At 36.6% G+C, this 25,218-nt stretch overlaps 1 non-coding gene across 1 annotated transcript; it reads right to left on the reverse strand.

The window, feature by feature from the left end:
- Positions 1 to 19,569: 19,569 nt before the first annotated feature.
- Positions 19,570 to 19,632, reverse strand: LOC142859299 (small nucleolar RNA SNORD42). The gene has a single exon (XR_012912199.1). It is a non-coding gene; the product is annotated as a small nucleolar RNA SNORD42 (small nucleolar RNA).
- Between the last annotated feature and the right edge of the window lie 5,586 nt (positions 19,633 to 25,218).

Genomic DNA, 25,218 nt, shown 5'->3' on the forward strand with positions numbered 1-25,218 from the left:
TGGAAATAACTGCTTAGAGAAAAAGCAGTTAGTGGTAAATACTCACCGTAGTAGGTACTAGCTGGAGGTCGCTTTGTGTCAGACATTGTGAATGCTAGTGTTTGTAGTGGGAGAATTAGGAAGAACTAGCATAACGGAGATTCTAAAGACTTTTGGTATTGCCTCTGATAATACTTAAGGTTAACTTGCTAAGGTGCTTGCATGCTGGCATGCATTAAATCAGAAAGGTGACTGGCCAGAGAGGAGACGTCCCAGACTTAATATTAACACAATCCCTCTGGGAGCTAAATCAGCACTATTTTTATCTTCAGCATGGATTTGAAAACTGCTCATGCCTTTACAGAACAGCTCAGTAAATTCCGGCAAGAAAGGAAAGGTTCTCTCCTAGGAGGACATAATATATAAAGACAAAAACATCAACTATAAATCAATGCATATTGATTTAAGTAAATAGATTCATTGCCCTCTGGTAACTTTCTCAGAGGTAAACAGTGTAGAGTACCTTCCTTAGAAGTTCTATGGTTTTGAATTTCTTAACAAAAACTGAAAGAAAGATCCCTTCAAAGTTAAATTTCCTGTATTATCTTTCTTAGGTTTAGTATTGCACATGTCCAGAGCCCAGCCAAATGGAGCATTTTCTGAGAGACAATGTTTTCTCCCAAGAATTCAAATTAGCTTTGATGAGATCCTTCCACTAGAGGGCCCAGGACAACTACCCCAGAAACTAGAGTTTTGGGCTGCTTTCCCGATGGCCTCCATATGAGTGACCAGTGTTATCCAGGTATCACGATAGGCTCATAGCTGAGGGAGTTGCAACACGCTAACGCTCATTTTACAAGGACCAGTATTAGCCTCAGCCTCATTACTTCCATGATCTGCCGTTAGTTGTTTATATGCTCTTTAGCATGTTCCCTTTTACTTTGGGGCCAAAGATTCTTTTAGTTTTGTGTTGTGCTCTGAATTCTACCCAGTCTAGCCTGGTGAACTAGTATGGTTCCGGTTACTTACAGAAGAAGCACAGGTATATGGTTACTTATTGAATGTATGGGTAAGTTACACGAAACTAGGTCCCCTCCTTCATCTATGAGGAGACATTAAAAGGTCTAATGAACTGAGATTTTCTGAGTGTGAAGGAGGCTCTTTCAATTCAGATGAATATAACCTGGGGTGGCTAGGGTCTCTGATCATCAGTGACCATCAACTTATCTCAGGTCAGTGGCTTCTGGAACCTCTGCTCAGTCAACTCAAATAATAAACATTAATGGCTATAAGGGAGTCTTAAAGAGGACTTTTACTTAAAAAATGGTAGATAAAATTTAAGACAATGGAAGAGGCAAGCAGAGCTCCTGTATATGAGGAGTAGATCCTAAGAAAGGGGCACAATTGATATCCTCCACTCAGAGACTAATACGGCTCTATCAGATGAGGAATGGCTCATGAGATAGTGTAGTTTTAGCTGCTCCACTTCAGAGTGTTTCACTTCTCCATCTCAGGTGTCTGCACTGGAGTTTTGGGCACATTCTTACATAATATTTCTTGTAAGTAATGTTCATTTGTGTTTTGTGTAGAAAAATCAAGAAGACAGCAAGAAATTGAAGCATGAACCAGAGCACCTAAACATTTCTGGTTTCTGGAGGGGAAGAAAATGAAAGAAACATACAAATGAGATAATATTACCAATTTCTGGCCATGGATAAGAGGTAGAATAACTATTTGAATCCTCTCCATAAAACAGTCTGACAGGCTCATTTCTTCTGTTCTCAGAACAATTCAGGTTGTCTTCTCCTAATCACAGATACTATGAGTTTAAGAGGGTAATTTGGGTCACAGATTTGTCCGTTCATATATAATTATGGATGTTTCTGAACCTAAAGTCTACAGGACCCCATTTTTATTTTGTTTGTTATGAAGTCAAAGTCACATATAAGGCAAGCATTTGGGGTTTGGGAGTCAAAGACTGACTCATATGTGGCCTTCCTACTCCAATGTATTAAGAAAGGTCATCCTCTTTGTACACTGTGGGCATGAAACAAAGCAAGAATGTGTGGGTAAGGCACTTCATGGTTGAAATGAGTTTCAAAAGTGTGGGGTCTTTGAAGGAAAAATGTGTGAGAAAAATCTTGATCCTTTCTGACAGTGCATACTGGAGCAAGGAATTTCTAGCTATCTCACTCCTTCCACGGGGACCATGTTACCAGTTATTCCAGTTATGGACAATGTGATGGTTAGTGCTAACTGACAAGTTCTTAGGTTATCCTAGGTCTTCTGGGAAAGGCTGAGGAAATTTCTTGCTTCGTTAATGTGAGGAGACTCATCTTACCTGTGTGTAGTACTATTCCTTATGCAAATTGGCAAAAGGGAGTTGAGAATTGGCATGCATTCATTATTCTCTTTTTCCATGTTGTGAATGAGATCAGCTGTTTTTGATTCCTGCTGCTTTCATTTCTTTATCAAAATAGACTCTACTCTTGAACTATGAGCTTGAAAAAAAAACTTTCTCACTTAAGTGGCTTGTGTCAGACTAACAAAAGAGAAAAAAAAGATAGTTGGTTACACAAAAAACACTGCACCTACTCAAAATGGTCTTACTTCTTAAGAAAGAACCACCCCTTGCATGGTCACCTACTTGAAGCCAATCAAACATTCTCAATGCAGGGAAAAACCAATTAGAAACTGTGCTGCTCTCAAGATCTCCACCTTAGTCGAACACCTGCCAATCAATGCTACCTCATTTTGCTCTACAATGAACCTTCTTTTCAAATACTTTAGAGACACTGGGGGAAAAAATGAGGTTAGATGCATTTATTCATGAGCACCAAGGTTATTAATAAATATTCATAAGCCTGTGAATACATATTCAGAGATTTATGAATAAATACTTATATATTTATAAATAAGTAGCTGTCTACATGAATAAATAATTTTTGTCATCTTTATTTCACACTAGTTTTGTCCCTGGCAGATATAAAGGGTTTTAATAGAGCCAGGTTGTCTAGTCTGGGAATGTGAGCTCTGTCCAGATCTCTATGAGTATAGATGTGGTTAAGATAAAATCAGCTAAAGCTTTAGACATATTATGACTAATATGTTCATAATTGCAATGTGGTTCCTTGTTTTTCTGCAAGATCAAGTTTTCAAAATGTGGAGAATATTGACTGGTGCCTAGTTAAATAAGCAATGTGTCCCTGGTTATAATTATAATGGGTACTTACAGAGATTCTAAGCTAAGCACTCCTTTCAGGCACTGCAATAAAAGAATCAAACCACAGCTTCAACTACACACCTCCGTCTACTTTTGGAGAATAAGAAAGCTAGGCTCAGGTCCCTGTATATAATGGCAAGACTCAGACACAATGAAAACAGGGTCCCTTAAGCAGTAACAGAGATGAGATTTTCTGGCATATTAGAAATTGTTTAATATCCCTTAGGCTTTTTTAATTAGTCATACAAATTAACTTGTGAGTCTCTAGTGTTTTCACATTTTCTAGAACTTAGTCATTCTGTTTGCTTAGCCAAAACTTACCTTTCATGCAAATCTCATTGTATAATGAATTCCATCAAAGTATTCATTTTTATAGACTTTTAACACAAACACACTGCAGAGGTCTTTTAGATTGTGTCTTATAAATCACAATGCCAAGCTAGTAGTTTCCAAAACACTTTGTCTTTTCTTATACCTTTGCCATTCTTATTAAATCAAGCAAATGTTTACACATTTTGATAGAAACAGCATAAAAAAGACAACATTTCTTTGTATATGCTAAGGGCTGCCTAAATAAATTATTAAGATTCAGCCCCATAGACACACTTAAACTGCAGAAAGATGCTAAGGAAAGATAAAGTTCAGAATATACATATGTAGATTATGCAAATAAATCTCCACTGTTGAAATAGTATTGCCGAAGTCATAAAAGGTTAAATAGTACTTGTTTAATTTGATTTTTTAAATGGATATTTTATTGTTTTGTGGGAAGTTTCAACCGTTTATGTAATTTTAGAATTTTAGAGCCTATACTCACAAGGTGGAGTCCATGCATTTGTTATTGATATTTTTTTTAAAATTTATTTGATTTTTTAAAATTACCAGTCTAAGTTCCCACTCCTTCCCCTCTTTCCACTTCCTCCTCATACCCTCCTACCACACCTCCATCCAATCCTCATACAGGGTAAGGTATATTGGGAGGTCCAAGGTCCTCCCCAGTATATCTAGGCAGAGCAAGGTATACATCCAAAGAGAATAGGATGTCAAAAAGCCAATACATGCAGTAGGGATAAATCCCGGTACCACTGCCAGTGGCCCCTCAGTCTGCCCCAGGAAATTCAACTCTCAACCACATTCAGTGGGACTAGTTTGCTCATATATTTGTTCCTTTCCAGTTCAGCTGGAGTTTTTGAGCTCTCATGAGCTCAGGTAGACTGTTACAGTTGGTATACCCATCATGGTCTTGACCACTTTGCTCATATTCTCATCCATTTCACTCTTCAACTGGATTTCGGCAGCTCAGTCCAGTGCTCTGATGTTGGTCTCTGTTTCCATCAGTTGCTGGATGAAGGTTCTATGGTTATATTTAAGATAATTATTAGTCTGAGTATAGGGCAAGTCAAGATCTGACCACCACTGCTTTATGTTTAGGGTCTTAGGTGGGGTCAACCTATGGATTCGTGGAAATTTCTTTAGAGCCAGATTTCTTGCTAGCCCTATAATGGCTCCCTCAATCAAGAAATCTCTTTCCTTGCTCTCATTTCTGTCCTTCCTCCATTTTGAATATCTTATTCCCTTAAGTTGTCCTCAAATTTCTTTCTCCCATACTCTTCCCCTCTACTCTCCTTCCTCCCCCCGTCCCATGCTCACAATTTTATCAGGTGATTTTGTCTTCAGGTGGATCTATACATGTTTTTCTTTGGATTCACCTTATTACTTAGCTTCTCTAGGATCACGAACCATAGGATCAATGTCCTTTGTTTATAGCTAGGTACCCACTTATAAATGAGTACATACCATATTCATCTTTTGGGGTATGGGATAGATCACTCAAGATAGTGTTTTCTAATTCCATTCATTTGCATGTAAAATTCATGATTTCATTGTATTTTACTGCTATTAGTACTCTAATGTGTAAATGTGGCACAATTTCTTTATCCATTGTTCAGCTGAGGGGCATCTATGTTATTTTACAGGTTCTGGCTATTACAAATAATGCTGCTATGTATGATTGAACATTTTTTGGGTATATGCCCAAGAGTGTTTTAGTGGATTCTAAGGTAGATTGACTCCCAATTTTCTGAGAAACTGCCATACTGATTTCCAAAGTGGTTGTACAAGATTGCATTACCACTAGCAATAGATAAGTGTTCCCCTATTCCACATTCTCTGCAGTGCTAGCTATAATTGGTACTTTTGATCTTAGCCATTCTGACAGATGTAATATATGCAATCTCCATCAAAATCCAAACATAATTTTTCACAGACCTTGAAAGAACAACAATCAATTTCATATGGAAAAGCAAAAAAAAAAAAAAAAAAAGGATAGCCAAAACAATCCTGTACAGTAGAGGAACTCCCAAAGGCATCATCATCCCTCATATATTTAAGATCTATTATAGAGCTACAGTAACAAAAGCCGCTTGGTACTGGAAAAAACAAAAAGCCACAGTGTTTGACCAATCCAATTGAATAGAAGACATGGATATTAATTCATACACCTATGAACACCTGATTTTTGATAAAGAAGCTAAAATTATACAATGGAAAAAAGAAAGTATCTTCAAAAAATGATGCTGACATAACTGGATGTCAACACATAGAAGAATGAAAATAGATTCATACCTATCCCCATGGACAAAACTCAAGTCCAAATGGATTAAAGATTTCAATATAAATCTGACCACATTGAACTTGGTAAAAGAGAAAGTGGGAAGTAGTCTTCAATGCATGGGCACAAAAGATCACTCCCTAATTATAACCCCAGCAACACAAACACTGAGAGCAACATAATTAAATGGGACCTTCTGAAACTGAGAAACTTCTGTAAAATAAAGGACACACTCAAGACAAAAAATAAGACATTCCTATTGAGTGGGAAAATATCTTTACCAACCCCACATCTGACAAAGAACTGATCTCCAAAATATATAAAGAACTCAAGAAATTATTTAAAATTGTAAATTACCCAACTAAAAAGTGGTGTACTGAACTAAACAGAGAATTTTCAACAGAAGAATTTCAAATGGCCAAAAGATACTTAAAGACATGTTCTTCTTCCTTATCTATCAGGGAAATACAAATCAAAACAACTTTGATATACCATCTTACACCTGTCAGAATGGCTAAAATTAAAAACACTAATGATAACTTATACTGAAGAGGTTGTGGAGCAAGGGGAACACATATCCATTGCTGGTGGGACTACAAACTTGTGAAACCACTTTGGAAACCAATTTTCTGACAGTTTCTCAGAAAATTGGGAGTCAACCTATTTCAGGATCCAGCAATAGCACTCTTGAGAATATACCCAAGAAATGCCCAGTCATACTACAAAAACATTTGATCTTCACCAACCCCAAATTAGACAAAAGACTGATTTGCAAAATCTATAAAATACTCAAGAAGTTAGACACCAAAATTCCAAAATAACCCAATTAAAAATGGTGTACAGGACTTATCAGAGAATTCTCAAAAGAATCTCAAATGGCCAAAAGATACTTAAGGAAATGTTCAAATTCCTTAGCGATCAGGGAAATGCAAATCAGAACAGTCTCCTTTTACAATGGATATCCTGTGTGCACACACAAATGGAGAACTCTAGGTGTTCTGATCATATGACCTCTGTTATAATCAGATGAGGCAAGAGTGAGTAGCAGGAAGTATAGGCAATGGTAACAAGACAATAAGAGGTAAAAACTAAGAGGAGAAGGTTTGTCTGAGATTGACGTCACTAAAGAAAAAGTAAAAGGATCCAGAGAGTTTACTCAGCCATTAAGAGCATTTGTTGTTCTTTCAAAGGACGCAGTTCAAGTCTCAGCACTCAACAAAAATCCGTAACTCTAGTACTATAGTGCCTAACTCCTTCTTTTGGCCTCAGCAGATACCAGACAGGCTTATGGGTCATACAACCATCCTGGAGAAACATTACCACACATAAAATAATAAAAGACATATTTAAAGGAGCAGGGACTATTGAAAATTTGATATGTTATTTTTCATAAATATCTTCTCAAATCTATAATAAGTCAGCTGGTGGTAATTCATTTATAGACTGTGCCTACTAGCCTTCTGAGCATTTATAAGCATAGGCATACTGGTGTAACCATAGAATGAAATAAATCTTAGGTTAGAGAAGAAAGAGATTTTAAATATTCTCGAATAATATCTTTGTATGCATATGAAACAATCAAGTGCCTATGAGACTGTAATTATTCATTTCCTATTTCTCCAACTGAATTCTAATCTAGTGGGAAAACATTTATTGAGAGTGTTTGTTTGATGATCTCTCCTGTTTATACAGAATATACTATAGATCCCATTGTCGCATGTACCTCATTGAGTAAAATTCTGATTACAAACGTTTTGAAGAATTCTGAAGTGACTAGGTGCAATATAGTCCAAGAATACCTAATTACAGTGCATTTATTTCACCCTCCCTGCATAATCAAATATAATGTAATTTTTACCATAAAACATTATTACATGCAGTGCATGTACAGGAGATATGTAGACGCATAACATTTATAGGAAGAGAATGCAGACAGGTGGGAAATATAAAGAGGTATAAAAAAAGGGATGTCCAACCAGAATGTTGTAACTGATTTTATCAAACATTGAATTTCTAACTCCAGTTTGCCAAGCAAACTTCCTAAATAGGAAGAACAATGCAAGAGGATTCACTGTTCTTTACTTTGATTTTTAAAGTCAAGAACCATAGTAACAAGATAAGCATGATTTTCAAACAAAATAGACATGTAGAGTAGCAAAAAGGAATAGAAAACTTGAAATAAACACACTCAGATATAGTAACCCAATTTTGATAAAAATGTCAATATATATTCAGAGAAAAGAAGCTTCTTCAACAAATGGTGCTGAGAAAATTTAATGTTCACATGTCCTTTCTCTCCTTATCCCCATCAGTGTTGGGGAACCCTTCTTTTTCTTGATGGTCACTCTTTTGACTTGAATTACATCCTCTCAAATTAATTTTAGTTTGTATTTTTTCTTATAGTTAAGATATTAGACAATGTATTGAAGTATTTATTGCTTATTTTTCTTTTTATCTTTAAAAGCTTTTATTATTTTATTTCATATGCATAGATATTTTTCTAAAAGTATGTACATCTTGTGCTTGTCTGGTACCAATGAGGTCCAGAACACTGTGATAAGTCACCTGAAAATGGACTTACAGATGATTGTGAGCTGCCATTTGAATGATGGAAGTTGAATCTGAGTCCTCTGTAAAATCAGTTATTGATCTTAACTGCTGGGCCATTCCTTTAGAAATCCCCCTTTTTTCTTTTGAGAATTGTATATTCAGTTCACTAGGCCTTTGAAGATTGGTAGAGTGGGGTTTTGTAGTTCAGTTATATTAATTGCCTTGTGCAATAAATATCTGAAAAGTTGTTTTCCCAATCTCTATGGTGATTCATTCTCGTGATTATCTCCTTTGAAGTTCACAAGCATTTTATTTTCATGCAACACAATTTGTCAGCTACTGGAGTACTTGCTATGAGACTTGTCATATTGTTCTTGTTTGTACATATATCTTGAAGTATTTTCCACAAGTTTTCCTCCAGCACACTCCACTCATCAGCTCTTAATAAGAAGGTCTTTGGTTCACTTAGAATTGATTTTTTTGTGCAGGGTGAGAAGTACAGATTTAATTTCATTCTTCTACATGCAAACATCTAATTTTCTCAGCACCATCTGTCTGTCTGCCTATCTATCTCTATCATTTATGAATCTACCTATTCATCTGCCATGAATTTATCATAGGTGGGTAGATAATAGATATATAAACAGAGGCATAATGTACAATATTGTACTAATTTTATAGAATTTACATTCTAAATGATGTATAAGAAGTGCTGATAGAGATGGTTTTGTGTTTTCTTCTAATGAAGTTACCAGAACATTTAAAATATCTCTCCTGAATAATCATCCAAGTTTAGATAATGACTTTCTGACTCTGGAACTTGCACCCTTGATGGCTTATGTGATATTAATGTATCCTCAGCATTTATTTTTAAATAATGAATCTGTCAAGTTGTATATAAAGTTGGTGTATTTCATAAAATGGGTTTAGAATTGATATTTCAAAAAGCACTATAAAAGCGGAGGCATAAATTCCAACACTTCTAGAACTCCAATGAGTACCCTGTTAGGCCAGTCTGGAAATCTAATGAAAATATTACCACAGTTTGAAAGAACAGGTGCTGCAAGACCAGGGGCAGTGCTCCAATAGAAGTTCAATTGAGGTCATAGTTAAATCTTCTCTTAGGTTGAAATGTAAGATTCTATTAAATGTGCATGGTATATACTCATAAATATGAAGTTAATTTGAAAATGTTTGCATTTACTGAGTAGGCTTATTGAAAATCAGTTGAAGAATAACTCATCTGACAGAACCTGGCTAGTAAGCATAGAATTCTGAGGTAGTCTCCAGCACCACATAAAATTGGTTATGGTGTTGCAAGCCTCTAGTACCAGTACTAGGGGGTAGAGGCAGAAGAATCAGCAATTCAAGCTCATCATCAACTACATAGGACATTTGAGGTCAAGCTCAGGTACATGAGATCCTGCCTCTAAAAGAAAAGAAAAGGAAAGAAAGCTAAGTGATAGGATGAGAAAACACTGAGGTTAATGGCCACCGAGGATAAGAAAGGGATCATTTCTATAACCGTGAAGAAGATACATAGGGTAAATAAAACAGAGTACAAAGCTGTTCTCTGTCTGGCAGCTGATTTGTTTAAGAGGACTTGCATCGAAGTTTCAAACTGACACTTAATTTTTCACTAAAGTCTTGTGGGCAGATGCACCCTTGAAGAACTTCTTGGGACATTACAGCAGATTCCTGCTAATATTAGTAGTAGCATCCCTGAGTGTCTTCTTAGGGTTGGATTTGTCCACAGCCAAGCACATTGCAATGACATGGACCTGACTTAGCTCATCACTGATGGAATCCAGACTTCTCACACAGGTGTCTGCTTGTCCTTCTGTATTATGACTTTTCCAGCAGGTAAGCATAATAAGTAGGACCTGTGCATGGGCATCTCAAGTTTCCATAAACCTAAGCAATCTTCTTTATTCATAGATAATCCCATCTCAGGTAACTATAAATAGCACGCAACAAGAATAAATACCAAGTAATGTTAAGTAGTAATGTATTGTATTCTACACAGTACATTATTTATCCATGTGCTTTAGGATAATGGATTCTTGATACCATCAGAAAAATTAAAAGCGATCCTTTAACCTGCTTTCTGAAGAACAAATGTCAGAAGCTTGTTCAGTGGGGAAATATAATGCTCTAAAGCGGCAGACTTCAGACTTCAATCCACAGCACTGACTTAAGAAGATGGATGTCATGCTATGTAGCAACTTATTCTTGTAATCCAAGCATGAAGAAGGGTCAGACAAGATACTCCTAAAACTTGTAGGAGAGCCAGCCTACAACCACTGAGGTTCAGGTCCCAGTGAGAAAATCTGTCTCAAAAATAAGATGAAAAACTTTCAGGAATAGCAGTTCTATTCACATTCATTTATCTGTAGGAACAAATATAAACACAGCTGCAGAAAAACATGAAAGTAGGCAGGTATGCTGGAAGACTGTTGGACAGGAAGAAAGGATGAAGGAAGACAGGGTAGGGGAAGGGAGGTCAGGAAAGCACATGTGTGGTTATCAACTCCCTGAGAATTAAAAATATGATAGGAATTTAAAATGGAAATGAAGAAAACCATTTAATTATGCTTTTTAAAACTAGATTTATAAAAAACTTTATTATAAAAAGATAAAATTAAAAGGTGAGTGGTGATGGCACATGCCTTTAATCTAATACTAGGAAGGCAGGGGCAGATGTATTTCTCTGAGTTTAAGGTCAGCCTAGTCAACAGAGCTAGTTCCAGGAGAGTCAAGGCAAGCAACACATAGAAAGCCTGTCTTGAGAGAAAAAAAAAACATTTAAATGCTATTATAATCTTATATTTAATTATACTTATATTTAATGAAAGCAGCTATAATTAAGTTTAAGTCCTCATTAGAATTATGAAGAGGGATACAATGTTCTCTTGTTAGTGTATATTTTATATATGTTATGAAGATTTTCCTGTTTCTGTTTGTGCAGATGTGTGCTCATATATATTAAAGTCAGAAGCCAAAATCATGTGTCTCCTTCAATCACTTCTCCACCTTTTACTTATTACAATTTTTGAGACAGAATACATCACTGAACATGGACCTCAGACCAGCATCATCCTGTTTCCATTCTCCCAGTTCTCCAGTTATATGCACATGACTCTGCATCAGACTTTTTAGGGTGTTCTATTGGGCCAAAGTTGGGTCTTACTTAAAAGCAAAGACTTTACAGATTGAACATTTCCCCATCCCCTATACAGATTTTGTATTCAAATCTCATAACAGAAAATCATTTTACCAAAACTTTATCTTCTATGCCTATGTCACTGAAGATTACTCAGAATTTCAATATAATTATGCAATTTTTGCGACTTAAAAATTCTCCTGTAAGACAATGGTAAATGTATTTTGGGGCCAGGTAAATGACTTCCCTCATAAGGATAAGAATTTGTCCCTGTATTTGCAGCATTTACATAAAATCTGAGTGTTATGGCTCACACCTTAACCTCTGAAGAAGAAGAAATATAAGTAAGCAGACTGTGTGCTCTCACTGTCCCATTCAACAACTTGATAAACTCTAGGTTCAGTGAGATACCCTGTTTCAAAAAATAAGGTGGAGAGCTGAAGAAAATTTCAGTGTCAACATGCATTCATACACACAGACACACAAAATGAAACACACTTATTTTAGAAAAATCTCTCTTATACATATATGTATACTTTTATATTTAAAATATATATCAGGATTTCTGTCTGCCCAGTTTTCCAGTCATTTAGTTCCAGAGAAAATAACACAGAGTCTACATTAGATATAAACTGATTGGCCCTCTACATTAGATATAAACTGATTGGCCCATTAGCTCAACCTTCTTATTAACTCTTGTAACATATATTGACCCATTATTCTTATCTATGTTAGCCACATGGTTCAGTACCTTTTTCAGCAGAACAGGTCACATCTTACTTCTTCTGTGTCTGGACAGGACTGGGGAGAGAGCTTCCTTCTTCCCAGAATACTCCTGTTCTCATTGTTCCACCTCTACTTCCTGTCTGGTTGTCCCACCAATACTTCCTGCCTGGCTACTGACCAATCAGCTTTTATTTAAAACATGATAGACAGAATACAAAATTGTCCAGCACTACTTCCCCCTCTCTTTATTTAAAGGAAAATACCATAGTCCATTTTTTGGGAATGTGGGCATAGTATTCCAGGCTACTTCCTCCTGGTTGGAGGCACTGATAATTTTATGGGGACCTAAATTTAGAATTATGATCAAGTTCTGACTGGAGTATCCTGTGAGTCTTGATCATCTCAGGCAGCAGTCTTAAATCTGTTCTGGATGTAGAATTATGACATCTGGGCTATCTGTTCCTACCGGAGATTTTTAAGATGATCTTCCTTGCTCAAACCTGATTATTCTTAACTCAGAATGAGTTAAGTGTCTCATTTCCTGTGAAAACAAAAGCAAAATATTTTCTCCAAAGTTATGTAAATTTTGACTTCAATTTTGAAGTTAAAGTGTTTTCAAAATACCTATCTTGGATTAATTCAGCAGCATTTATAAACAAATATCTCTTAGCAGCTATTGCTCCTTCCTCAGCATTCAAACAATTCAAAAAGAGCATAATAGCATACAGTGTCCAGATTCTCTGTGTATTTTCCATCTTTATGTGGCTTCACTTTAACCTCTACTTCTTTTGTTTTACTTTTAATTTTTGAGACAGGTTCTCTATATATCTTTGGATGTCCTGGAACTCCCTCTATAGACCAGGCTGTCTTTGAACTCACAGAGATCCACCTTCCTCTGCCTCCCAAGTGCTGGGATTAAAGGTGTGCACCACCACACCTTAAATTCACAGAGATCTGTCTGCCTCTGCCTCCCAAACTTTGGGATTAAAGGCATATGCCACCACACCTTGAATTTGCAGAGGTCTCTCTGCATCTTCCTCCCAAGCATTGGGATTAAAGGTGTATTTCACCACACCTTGAACTTGCAGAGGTCTCTCTGCCTCTCAAGCATTGGGATTAAAGGTGTGTACCACTACACCCAACTACTCTCTTTCTCTTTTTTTAAGGACTTTAACCTATAGCCTGCATATATTTTTAACACACTGTAAACCATTTAGATATTTTCTTTGTCTTTGAATCTCTCTTAACTGTATATCTCTCTTTTTCTGACTATATGAGTCTTTAATTTGCTAAGCAATATGGGTAGGATTAAAGCCATGGCCTTGATGGCTTGATCCAGCCCATTCCTTAGCTTTATGAGATTCCAGACTCATGTCGGTGGTACCAGCAGTAGCCATGTTTATTGTCACAATGAGATGGCATTTCATTGTCTCTGCCAGCAAGCAAGCTGCAGCAGTGTGCTCACAAACCATACTCAAATGCTCTGTAGTTGGACTGCCTGCCTGAAAGAGTCAGAGATTTCCCTGGCAGGATGTCCCAGAAATCAAGCATTTTAAAACATTGCAGCTTTTTTCCCTGCTATGGCTGAAAACCAAAATCATGTAGTCAGCTTTTCATCAACACCATTTAAATGTTTTGTGATAGGACCTCTTAAAGAGCTGCAGGGTTTTGCAGTTAAAGCTGAATCAGGAAGCCTCCCTTAAATGAGAGCACTTTCCTCTAGCAAGCAGAGCAGGTCCAAGAAATTGCTGCTACCAAGAAGCCATTCTTTATTCTTTTCTGTCTAGAATTATTTCCCAAGCTCTCTCAGGTCTTATGTGGATGCAGTTGTCCATGTGGTGCCATTCTGTAATAGGAGGAGCGGGCTGCTTTTCATCCCAGCTGCCTAGCTATTGTTGGGCCCTAAAGCCCCTCCAAGGAGGTGGTCACCCCAAGAGACACCCACAACTCGGTTGATGCAATAGCAAGAGGAATTTTTATTCTGCCGCGGCAGAGGTCCCCCAGCATCGAGAGAAGGACAACCGCTTTGTCTATTACAAGCTCTTTTAAAGGAAAAAACCACAAAATCAGGGAGGTGGGGAGTACAAAATCAAAGGGAAAGCCCAAAAATCATTTGTCTACTATTTTGACGAATTCATTTAATGGTCAGCTAACTCTACTTAATCAATGTTGTAACAGTTACAAGGATGAGCCTTGATCAATGTCATGGTTACAAGGAGGAACCTTGATCAATGTTATGGTTACAAGGAAGAGCCTTGATCAATGTTATGGTTACAAGGAGGAACCTTGATCAATGTTATGGTGGTTACAAGGTCGTCTCACCCCAGTTCCAGGGTCCAGGTCTATACAATGGAGATGGAAAGTACTCAAAGCTCTCGTGCACGTGTTGTTGGTTACCAGGGCCTTGGTTCCCAGGAAGGGGGGTGCAGTAGTGCTAAGGTGCCTTCTAATGCTAAAGGCCTGGTTCCCAGGAAGGGGGGTGCAGTAGTGCTACGGTGCCTCTAAGTCTTTCACTATCTTACACCCAAAATAATCACACAGAAACTCTATTCATTTAAACACTGCTTGGCCCATTAGCTCTATCTTCTCACTGGCTAATTCTTAGATCTTAATTTAGCCCATTTCTTTTAATCTGTGTATTGCCACATGGCTGTGGCTTACTAGCAAGATTTTAACCAGTCTCTGTCTCAGACAGGAGATCCATGGCATCTGCCAGTCTGCCCTTCTTACCAGCATTCAGTTGTGTCTTCTCCATGCCTACCTATGTACTGACCTATCAAAAGGCCAAGGCAGTTTCTTTATTCAACCAATGAAAGCAACACATAAACAAAAGGGCTTCCTATACCAGTTCAAATTTCCTGTGCACTTATATCTTAAGATTTGGTACATAAATCTGAATTAATTCTAATAAATTATATAATTTCACTGGGTTGACAAATCAATAGGTCTTGTCAATGTTACTCTGCTGACAGGAGACATTCTTATTACATAAGGATAAAAGTACTTCTTTACTGGATAGTGTCTTGTTTGAACAGTGTTTTTATATAACTTGTTTACTCTAGAACACTAAATGAACAGTGTGGTCTCCACATCAGAGACTGGTCTTACACAAGTGTCTCTAATGAGTTAGGAGATCAGTCAAGAGAATGGGTGGTAGTGCTGAAAGTTTTTGTAAATGTTGGTCTTGGTCCTGTGTAACAACCTGGCTTGTTGAGACAGGGCAGTGTGTGGATTGTACTTAGTGTTTACAAGGCTGGAATTTGGAGTCTGAGTGCTGTCAAAACAAAGCAAGAGCTTGAGCATGGAAAAAGGAAGTGGACAAGAAAGAAAAAAATGAGTATTTTGATGACCATTATTTAATATATGATGTTGTTGGAGATAGTAAAATAACCCCTCCCCCTTTTTTTTATAAATTCAAACAGCTTGCAGCTGTCTAAAATCTGTGCTAGCAATTTTCCAATGAATCATGAACTGACAGAGTTTCACTAGGCTATAACGCCATTCTGGTCAGTTGATTTTATTCTATGAGCCCTACAAATAAAAAAAAGAAATTGGTCCATTTACTTCTATACTTTTATTTTGCAGGGAAGATAACCGGTTTCTGGCCTGTCTCAAATACTCTGAGAGAGAAGGCCTTGACTCTTTATGATTCTAATCTCATGGTTGACTTGAGCAATTCTTCCAAATCTCTGTTTCTCTTACTCAAAAATTTTGAAGCTAAAAGTAGAAAGAAAAGAATCTGTGACTCTGTTTTTTCGTTATTATATGGGGATATATATCAAATATTTGGAGGACAAGTCATGGCCTACACAACCCTGTAATAATCAATGAACCCAAATGTCATTTAGTTTGCCTCTGTGAATACATCACAGGAATACACTTGAGGGAAATATTGTAAGAGGATACTGCTCGTTTATTTCCTGGCCACCCAGACCCAAATAATCACACAGAAACTATACTAATTGCAACATTGTTTGGTGTACTAGCTCAGGCTTCTAATTAACTAACTCTTACGTCCTAAATTAACCCATTTCTATTACTTTATATTTTACCACAAGGCTGTGGCCTACCAGTAAGGTTCTGGCATATGTCTTCTTCAGCAGCTACATGATGACTACTAGATTCTACTTTCTTTCTCCCAGCAGTTATTTTAGTTTTCCTGTTGACCTCTATTCTGCACTGGCATAGGCCAATGCAGCTTCTTTATTCACAGCATACAGAGGAGAATCCCACATGAAAATAACTGTCAGGTTGGGCCTCAGAAGAAGAGAGTAAGGGGCAATGTTGTCTTCAGAATTATTGAATCTATTTTTACTAATAATTTCTTATCCTGTTTTGTTTTAACAGCACTCAGGATCAAACTTACAGCTGCGTATGCACTAACTTTGCTTCATACACTGACTTACTTAAAGTCAGGAGCAAAGGATATGATCAACACATTATTAATTCTGTAGCAACTTCAAAATTTTGATAGAGTTGTTGGCATCCTACTCAAATATAAGAGGTAAGACATTCCTTCCAGAAATGAATGTGATTCATAGAATTATATGGAGCAAGATAAACTAATTTCAGGATGACAAAATATTGTATATTTTTCATTTTTTCTTAAATATTGCTTAAAAGTTTTTAATAGGAAAGAAAAAAAGAAAGGCTTCCATTTGATGTGATACTTTCACAGTAAGACATTATAGGCTGTATTGATGATGGGTTTACAAGCTGAGGCTGTCCCATTGCATCATTTTTATCTTTATTAATAAAAATAGATTCAATAATACCTGCTTTTCAGGGACCCTGCAGTGAAATAATCAGTAAAATAATAATCATCAATAATCAGTAAAACTTAGCTATTATTAATAAGGTAGTAACTAAAATTGATGAATTTTCAGGTTACAGGAGAATACAGAACTCCAGAATAGTGATAGAAACAAATAGAAGGTATACCAGGGCTGTTGTTTGCCCATTTTGTTTCTTTTTATGTGATTAAACTATAAAGGCTTCTTCAACCTCTTAACTGCCTTGAGCTGTGGGATCCAGACCTGAGTGTGTGCTTGTGTGCACATACATACACATATTCATGGGTGTTGGTACAAATGTGTGTAGGGGTGATCAAACTTTAGGTTTAGAATCCCACATGAAAATAACTGTTGTCATCAGGAGCCATCTGCTTGTCTTTTTGGCATGGAGTCTGTCAGTGGGATGACACACTTTAAGTAGACTAAGTTGACTGACCAATGAACCCCTGGGATAGACCTCTTTCTTCCTCATCACCATTGGGATTATATACCACTATATTTTTTCTTTACTTTATTTCTCCTGCAGTTAGTATATTATTTTATTTCCAAAATTTTGTGAACAGATTTTAAGTATTTTTTACCAAACAGAGCAGTGAATCATTACGAGTACACACCTTCACACATGCAAACACACAAAGACAAAGACACATTCATAATGCATACTCATTCACAAAAGTAAACATATGTAATTTGAATTTATACTGAACTATTGACTTAATAGAAATGTATGGACTGGAATTTCAGACTATTTAAAAATGAATAATAATAACAATTAAAATGTTTTTAGATAAAAATGAAATATAGTATAAATAAGAATAAAATAAAAATAAAATATAAATAAGAATAAACTATGAACCAAAATATTTCCTGAAAATAATTAAGACTAAATTTTTAATGAACAAAATTTACATATTTAAGTTATGTATTTAAAGATCTGTCAGTACACAATTAACTTCTTATTCTTATGCTATGTGATAGTGATGAGACGAATGACAAATTTAATTGGAGAAAAGATTTATCATGCCCAATGATTTCAGAGAATGCAGGCCAAAGTCATTTAGTGACATGCGCTTGGGGAAAACATTACACAGTAGGGGTGTGTTGCAGAGTAGCGGTGTCCAATTCATGGATGACCCAGATGCTGAGAGTGGGATTCCTGCACAGCTTCCTGTCTCTTCCCTTTTTCTCTCTAGAAAAGATAACAAACACATTGACATAATAGGAGTGTGTTAAATAAGCACCCTAGTATCACCTGTAGTGTTAAGGAGCAGGTCTGTATGTTTGCATTGTGAAAACTTGCTCTGAGTTTCATTTTCTTGCAAACAAGCAAATGTGTTGGGGGAGTGGAGCAGTTTGACCCCTAAATAGCAAATACTTGAATTAACCTTGTGGCTACTTCAGCAACAAGGTTATTAAATAGGAGCCTGGGAGACTGCTATATAAAGTCACTTTGAAATCTCCATGAATGCTCCAAGAAAATCATGCAACCATCACAACTAAATGCTCGCTGACTCAAAGTTGGCCTCTGGAAAGCTGAAAAAAGACACAGTGGCTGGGGAATTCAGGAATCCCAAGGACAATAAGAATGGTGGTAGAAACAGAACCAGCAAAAGAGTGCTGAGAACTAAGACTACAGGAGAATAAAAGGTTTAAAGAAATAGAAAAGATAAACTGTGGTCCCTGGTTATTTAATGAGTTCCAGAGAACTCTTATACCTCTTGGTGCAGGTACTAAGACTCCCATTTAAAACCCTAACACAAACACTTTGAAGTGTCAAGGAACTCGGACAATGTAACCTCGGTGACAGTAAACACCTGCTGCTGTTAGGGACTAGAGAATTCTGACCTCTTAAGTCTGTACTAAAGCTACTGTTAGGGGTGACATATCGTGATACTCAGGCCGGATTGGATATAGCAGCATCATTCTCATCTACTGACTGTAGATTCCCAATTTTCTGGACCTACACAAGAGTAGTAACTCTTAGTTGCATCCTGCGGAAGAATTATAACATCAAAAGTTATCAGCTGCTGATCCCAACAATCTACTTACTGGAACTTTTACCTCCTACTCCCAAACCTTGTGGGGACACAAGCTGCTGAAGACCAGTACTTAAGGTGCAGCCTCCGTGCATCCATTTCGATGTGGGAAGAAGAAAAAGACACAGCCTACTGCTTTGTAACACATCTCAATATCAGTCTATTGGATGCTGTCACCACCCTTCAGGACAGGTAGCTCCTCTCCCTGTTTAGCTAATCTCTGCAATATTCTGTTAGACACACTCAGGGATATCCAAGCAATTCTAAATGCAGAGAAATCAATAAGAAGATTAGACATTGAAAGTGTGCTAGCATATTTTACAAATTCAAAGAAAAGCAAAATAAAAAAACCAAGATGTTACATATAAAAAGAAACATTTTTTTCATATACAAATGTGGTTTTTTTTTTTCTGAGTGGAGAAGAAAGCCTCAGAGTTGGGTGCTCTCACAGACCCCAAGCCCTCCACATTCCTCCCCTCCTCCCTCTTCTGCATCAGTGGTTCCTTTGGTGTCATTATTTTCCAAACATTTGAGTTTTCCATCATTTGCAGTATATATTCTTAAGAAGAAAAAATTCGGCCGGGCGGTGGTGGCGCACGCCTTTAATCCCAGCACTCGGGAGGCAGAGGCAGGCGGATCTCTGTGAGTTCGAGGCCAGCCTGGTCTACAAGAGCTAGTTCCAGGACAGGCACAAAAAACTACAGAGAAACCCTGTCTCGAAAAAATCAAAAAAAAAGAAGAAGAAGAAGAAAAAAAAAATAATCTAAAATGCCTATCAAAAATTGTCACATAAATTGGATCACAATTTTTTCATACTTCTCTTTATACACATACAAGCCCCAGAAGTTGGCACAATAATATTTTGTGCTTTGCTTTTTCTGTTTGTTTTATTTTATTTATTTATTTTTTTTTTGTTGATAAATTTGAGCTCTACTCACTTCATATTTTTTCTTATGCTTTGTCATTAGGAAGCAAAAAATATTTTTTGCAACACATAGTGTTTCAAACTTGGATACAATTCTTCATTCCTCCCTACCTCCTCCCTCTCTTCCTTCCTTCTTCCCTCTCTTCCTTTCTATCTTCTATCTGCTTCTGTTTCTTTCTATGCTTGCTGCACAGTTATTCTTCAACAAACCATCCTCATTTTTTTAAAAATTATTTTACCCAACTTCAATTCACATTGCAACTGGGGGATGCTAGCCTGAGCAGAGGGTTGGGATGATGGACACAGCTTGGGTTCCACAAACATTTCCCCCAGAGTTTGCTTGTTTTCCTCTCACCTTTAAATAAAATGTTTTTTTTTTTTTTTTTTTTTTTTTTTTTTTTTTTAGGAAAAAGTGGCTTATTCAGAAGAATTTCTAGGGAGATCATTTCTGTGGGACCATGTATAAACTTTATGTGATATTTGTGTTTGTCTATATCTGGTGTTGGGGGCAGGGAAAGAGGGAGAAAGAGAATATTGTACCAAAGTGTCAAGTGAGTAAACACCATTTCAAGATAGGAAAAATTCAAAATGACCTCTGATTTCCCTTACTTTTTATAAATTGTTATTCAATCTTGATGTGTAATATTTTCCAAGGTTATAAAATCTCACACTGCTTTAATTTTCCCATGACATTAAGAATGGGCATTTTTGCTTCCCAATGTTCTCCAAATGAACTTTTATCAGAAAAGTAAAACAAAGTATCACTTCAAGGTATTACTGGAATAACATCTGAACTTGACCTATTTCTCCTTAAGACAGCTGAGATGCGCAGAAGGTTGTCCAATACAATACCCCCCCCCATTCCATACACCCTTGACAGAGAAAGTCAAAGAGTGCACTTGTAAGCAGAGACTATTTATTTCCTGGCTGTTTAGACACAAATAATAACACAGAAACTATATCAATTACAACCTGGTTTGGGCAATAGCTTAGGCATATTTGTAGCTAACTGTTACATCTTAATTTTTTTTAGTTGTAAATTTTTTTAAATTTATTTATTTATTAAAGATTTCTGTCTCTTCCCCACCACCGCCTCCCATTTCCCTCCCCCTCCCCCAACTAAGTCCCCCCCCTCCTCAGCCTGAAGAGCAATCAGGGTTCCCTGCCCTGTGGGAAGTCCAAGGAACCCCCACCTCCATCCAGGTCTAGTAAGTTGAGCATCCAAACTGCCTAGGCTCCCAAAAAGCCAGTACATGCAGTAGGATCAGAAACCCATTGCCATTGTTCTTGTTAACCAATAATTCTTGTCTGTGTTAGTCATGTGGCTTTGTACCTTTTATCAGTGAGGCATTCTGATCTTGCTTCCTCTGCATTTGCATGACAACTGCAGACTGAGCCTTTCCTCTTTCCAGAATTCTCTTAGTATCACCCAACTTATACTTCCTACTTGGCTACTGGCCAATCAGAGTTTTATTAAACCAATACATGTTACAGATCATTACAGGATATAAGACCAATGTCCCACAGTAGGCACTGACACCTAACCTAACAAATGCTATGTACTTATTGACCCTGTTTTCTTATGAAAATGAAATTTAGCTCTATAAAGTGTAAATATTTATTTAAAGGGATTTACCCTGTCAATTTTTACTCAAATTTCATGTGACTTGAATAAGTAGAGTATTTATTTTTTTGAAGTCTCTTCTTACATGTGCAATGAGATACAACAAATACTGCAATTCTTTTGATTCTATAATAGAAAACTAGTGGATTAAACAATAAAAGATGTATCTATGAATTTGACTGAGTATACTAGCTTGTATGCTTTTGGTTTTGGAGAACTGACTTGGACTTCTTCTCATACATGATTACATTTGATTTGATGTGATTTGCATTGTATTCTACTTTAACATTGCCTACATAGTAAAAGTAATTCACTCTAGCTATAAAATCTATGTAACCCTTAATCATTCTTAGTGTAAAATTTCAATAACAGTGCTAGATAAATGTAAACTATAATTTACCATATAATAATTATAATTATGTAATAATACAGAGATGCTTGATATACCTTATTGTAAATCAATTTATTCACAAAAGGGAAAGTGATGCATTATTTTCATAATTTAAATCATTTAATTGCTCTACAATTTTCAGCTAACTTTCAGATCACCTCTAATAAGTGGATTTTCAAGTAAATTATCCATTATAAAAATTTATATTTTCATTAAAATAGAATTTAAAAACTGTGTTGTCATGTGTTTAGACAAATCTTTTTGATGGACAGTTTTATTATTGATTTAGTTTACAATTTATCTCATTTAATTTTTTATTTGTGTATATCTATGTGCATGTATGCCAAGTGTTCCAGAAGGTATGTAAGCCAGAAGATGGCCTCCAATCCTTATTGTATTTGCGTGCTGTCCAATGTGGGTGCTGAGAAAGTTCCGCAGTACTCTCGAAAATGAGGGAGTGCTTTTAAAGGCTGATTGCTTTAAAAACTATCATTTTTATCATGTTGATCATTATATTATAGGATTTTCTTTAATATTCATTTTACTACTTATTTGTGTGAGTGCATGTGTGTGTTTGTATATGCATGCATACACTATGGATTGTGAATGGCTGTCAGAGGAAAACTTAATCAGATCTCTCCTTCTATGATATGAATACCCCAAAGATAGAACTCAGCTCATCTGACTTAGCAGCAAGCACCTTTATGTACTGATCAGATTCACCACTTCTGTGACTTATGCACTTTAGAATCATGCATTTCCTTGTATTGACATCCTTCATTATTTATCCTGGTCTATTTTTAATTTGTTTGGTTTAATTTATTTACACTTCTAATAATTATTTTATTATATTACGTACATAATATGTATTATAGTAATGAACACTGTTATTTTCACTATGTATATGTGTGCATGTGTGTGTGTGAAATGTGTGGGCTTACCGATGTTATGGCGTATATGTGGAGGTCAGAGGATAGTTTGATAAAGTCCATTCCCTCATTAACCTTCATATTGGACATGAGAGTGAACACAGAGTGTCCAAATGGCTCAGCAATCACTTTTCAATGCAGAGCCTACTTGCCAGGAGAATACTTTACCCTTTAATTATTAGACTTTTCTAATAATGCACATTTGATCGTAGAAATTTTCACAGAATGAGTTTCTTTTCATCTAGTTATTTTGGTTTACTTTTCCTTTATTGTTACTTAGTAGAACATACCTGCTGATTTAAACTTAATGCGATTAGTAAGTTAGAATCCATGAGATTATTAGTTTTACATTTACAGACAAATAATCAATAATGCCAGCAGTTCTCACATACTGTCTGTCTGGTTCTCTCCCTATTAACATCTCAAATTTTCATGGAGCATTTGTAACAGCTGAAACACTGTGACTGGAGCTTTGCGAAGTAAAGAAGTTCATGAATGGAGCTTTGATGAGTAAAGTTTGTACTTGTAACTACATGTTTAGCTTTCTACAGAATTCCATCTAGTGTGCAGTCATCATGTCTCCTTAGATTTTATTTTTTTAATCTGAGACAATTTGCTACACTTCCCTTGCTTTGGATGACCTTGATAGCTTTGAATTGCTCTGGTCAGGAGTGTCTGTAGCAGGGTACTCTCTGGGAAAAGCTCTGATTTGTTTCACAGAGTTAAAGTGGCGTTAAGGGATCAGGAGGAAGATCAGAGTAGTAAAGTGCCATTTTCAGAATACTCTATCAGAGGAACATACTATCAACTTGAATCACAACTGCCGACTTTGTCCTTGGATACCTGGCTGAGGCAGTTCTTGCTGGCCCTTTGCTTCACACTTTTTCACTTAAATTTCTAGAAGCAACTTTTTGGAAGAAAGTCACTGTGGCAATTCAATACTTAAGGGAATTTCTATGAATAATATTATTTATTTGCAATTAAGAATAAAAATCCAAAGTAATTTTTTTTGTAATTTTTTTTGTGTTGGTGAATGTGTACACGCATAAGCATGCTTGCATGTATATAAGTACTCATGAAGGTACAGGTACTTATATGCATGCACGTGCATGGAAGAACCAGGAGTCAACCTTGGCTGTTGTTACTCATACCCTTTTCACTTTACTTTTGTTGAGACAGGATCTCTCCCTGGTCTGGGATTTGTCAAATTGCTGGGCTACTTAGACAGTAAATTCCTGGGTCCTCCTATCAACACCATCTCACTGTTGGAGTCGGTGCTACCACCATGCTAAGCTTTTTCAATCTGTCCTGAGAATCAAATTCTGGTCCTCATAAATGAAAGGGAAGAGTTTTACTGTCTGAGTCATCTCCCGCTCCACTTGTTCAATTTATTGTTCATTTTCACAAAAACAAATGTACATTTACTTATTTCAGTTTCTTGAAATTGTAGACCTGGCTTTATCACACATAGTATAGAATAATTAGGAGAAATGTTTGGTACAATGTTGAAGTTATACGTATTCTCTAATATGAGGTCATAAAGTCTTACATGGACATGAGAGAGATGTTGTCACTGTAAGGTAAAGGGGCCAACTGAAGCAGGAGCAATCAGCCAACCCTGAACAGGAAACCAACCAGTCCCTGAGCACCCTGACCTGAATCCAGAGCCACTGAGAGAAACACTCCAGGGATCTGAGACTTGATCCAGGGAAAGAAACACCCTTAGCCCTGAATCCAAGAACCAAAGAAACAAGCTTGAGCTCTGAAGTCAGTACCAAAGAAATCTACTTTGTCCCTAAAATCAGAGCCAGTGAAAGAAATATGCTCTGACTCTATGATTAGAGTGAAAAGACTAATAATAGCAGAAGTAGAGACAAAGAAATTGAGAAGTCTGTACTACTTTAACTAAACGTAAGTCTATTTATTCTAAATTTAGGTTAGGAGACAGCAGATAATCCACCAAGTGAAGGCACTTTACACCAAAATTGATAATGTGTGATAGATTCCAGGAGCTCACACTGGGGAAGTGGAGAACCAGCTCTTGGAAGTTGTCCTCTAATATGCACAAAAGAGTGATCACATGCATATGTATGCTCACAACAATAAACAAACTAACAAATAAAGCTGACCATGCCTGGTAAGAATAGATAGACAGGATCAGTCATGCAGTGGTGACACATGCCTTTAATCCCAGAATTCAGGAGACAGTGTCAAGTGGATCTCTGTGAGTTCGAGGCCATCCTGGTCTACAATGCTAGTTCTAGGACA

The sequence above is a fragment of the Microtus pennsylvanicus genome, chromosome 10, assembly GCF_037038515.1.
Source record: "Microtus pennsylvanicus isolate mMicPen1 chromosome 10, mMicPen1.hap1, whole genome shotgun sequence".
NCBI lineage: Eukaryota > Metazoa > Chordata > Mammalia > Rodentia > Cricetidae > Microtus > Microtus pennsylvanicus.